Here is a 2,843-nt window from a genome sequence, read left to right as displayed (position 1 = left end):
CTAACTGCATAGTAAACAATAGTAAACATACTTGTATGAAGTCATTTCTGTATAATCAAGATACTATTGTTATCAATAATAACAGCCATTGCAGAGAGGTGCCTGGGCCCCACTCTAGCCCTATTAAATAAGAATTACTGAGGGTGAAGCCAGGCTTCATGTTTTTAAGAGCTCCTGTGGTGATTCCAATGTGGGCCAGGGTTGAGAATCACTGGGCTTGTCTGTTCCTCCTTGATGGAGGTTTGGGCAGGATTTACAAAAGTTTTGAGCTATGGACAAAAATAAGGTCATAAGGGAAAGACATGACTTATATGAATCAAATTCTCTTGATTTATGATGATATTTTAATGAGAAACATATGAAAATGAAGAAAACAGTGGAGACAACATTTAGCTTTAACATTAAAAAGGAGGGGCCAGGTGTGGTGGCTCAAGCCTATAATCCTAGCACTCTGGGAGGCTGAGGAGGGAGGATCGCTTGAGGCCAGGAATTCAAGACCAGGCTGAGCAAGAGTGAGACCCCCACTCTCTACTAAAAACAGAAAAAATTAGCTGGGCACAGTGGTGCATGCCTATTGTCCCAGCTACTTGGGAGGCCAAGGTGGGAGGATCACTTGAGCCCAGGAGTTTACAGTTACAGTGAGCTATGATCGCACCACTGCACTCCAGCCTGGTGACAGAGTGAGACCCTGTCTCAAAACAAACAAAACAATAACAACAATAAAACAAAACAGAAAAACAAAAGGAAATATAGTTTATAACTCTGTAACTCTTTTAGGATAAGTCACATCTTCCCCTTATTATCTTATATTTTTGTCCATAGCTCAAAACTTTTATAAATCCTGCCCAGACTTCTCTACTGGGTATGGATATATAATTTGATAGAAAAAGTAAGACTTAGTGTTTGATAGATCAGTAGGGTGACTATAGTTTACAATAATCTATTGTACATTTCAAAATAGCTAAGAGAAAATAATTTGAATTTCTGGCACAAAGACAAGACAAATACTTCTGGGTATACCAATACACTGATTTGGTCTTTACAAATTATAGGAATGCATTAAATTATCACATGTACCCCTCCCCAAAAATATTATCATAAAGTGCTGCCTTATTGCTAGGGTGATGGGGAGGGGTTCACCTAGTAGGTTTAAGGTTTCCCGAAGACTTGATTCTACTTGATCACACTTTGTGTTCTTGGTTCTCCTCATTCCTGAAGTGGGAAGAATCAAAAAACTCCATAAAAAGGTCTTTTAGCATCTTCTTCCACTTTCCTTTGTCTCTCCAAGGTCTCATTGGTCTGTGCACTCTTATCTAAAAGTATTAACTGAGCCCATTTTGTTTTTACATCTAACTCCTAGATAATAGATTTCTCCTCTAGTTAAAGCAGCCTGTACAATATTTAAAATTTAAAAAACAGTTTTAAAAAAATTATCCTTGTTTGGTTTTGCTTTGTGCCTGGTATACACAGCATTGGGCTCAGGGTACTCAGAATCTTTACTTGTCTTGGCAAATGGCATCAGGGCTTTCCAGGCTTTGGGGCCCACATATGGAAAACCAAACTCCTAAGAGCTGCTTCTGTGCTTCTGAATGTTGTTCTATTGCTTTACCCTCTCTCTGTAAACATACTGCAAGTCTTAATGAACTGCTTGTATAAATCATCTTTCTTTTCATCTGGGAGTAGAAGTCCCATTTCCTATGGTGAGCCCATTCCATGTGGCTTGAGTGGGCCAGACCCTGCTCCCACCTTGAAGGAGGAGGTATTGACTCAGACCTGGTCAATCAGAGAGCTCTATTTCCCAGTCATAGCGATCTCTGCGATTCATAGAGAACTCAGATCATGATGATTCATGGGGAACTCGGATTCCGAGTTTCCTTTGTCCACCTGTCCATTTTTCTCTTGCATATTTTGTTCCTGCACTTCCCACCATGGATCTCAGCGCCCAAGCCAAGGCAGTATGTCAAAGGGACGACAAATCTATGCATTCCTCCAGAATGAGTTGTGAATGAAATAAAACACACAGCCCTTTACAGTTCTAGTATCTGTAAAGAACAAAACAGAAGTTCATTTTAAAGTGTTACTAAATTCATAGTAGTTTGTGATTATATGTTTTTCAACACCAGGTACTGAAAGTGCAGTTTCTGTTATGGTAGGAGGTAGGGTGAAAAATTCATGATGTTTTTGGCTTTGGGAGTCTTTCTCTGGAAGTGATGGGAACCATTGTTGTGCATCAAGACACTGGTACAATGGTGCTCCTCTCACCCTCACTTCCCTGCTGTTTCTGTTCTCTTATTCATATTCTATGATCACCAAAATGGTGAGTTGAGAACAGGGCTTCTGAATTCGAGGGTTGCAACTCACATCCCTCAAACATAAGGGCTCATTGCTGTGGTGATCCTCAACCAGCACTCCGTGTGCTGCCAGGGGGAACAACAGGGGATCTGGGGCGGGGGAGCCTGGGACACTGGGGTAAGCATATATGGCTGAAAAAGAACCACAATGGTGATGTTTATGTCTCTACTCCTGTCCAGAATGTTGAGGAATGTGATTTGAGAGTTTAAGAGTAATTGCTACTTAAAGGCGGAGCCAAAGACAGTAAAACAGCTCAGGTAGTGATGTTTAGTTCCTGCTCCTCTTTTTGCCTAATCGACCATTCATTCCTTCATTTATTCAACAAAGTCTCCCCGAGGGCTTCTAATGTCCCAGACACTGAACTAGGCAATAGGGTTACAAAGGGAACAAGACAGACAAGGTAAATATCAAACAGAAAAGGTCTTGCAGTATGGAGAATTGTTGGGAATGGAGAGGCCTGAGAAAGCTCTTTTGAAAAAGAGAGTGCCTTT

The sequence above is a fragment of the Eulemur rufifrons genome, chromosome 1 (assembly GCF_041146395.1).
Source record: "Eulemur rufifrons isolate Redbay chromosome 1, OSU_ERuf_1, whole genome shotgun sequence".
In the NCBI taxonomy this organism is placed as follows: Eukaryota; Metazoa; Chordata; class Mammalia; order Primates; family Lemuridae; genus Eulemur; species Eulemur rufifrons.
This window is presented reverse-complemented; position numbering follows the sequence as displayed.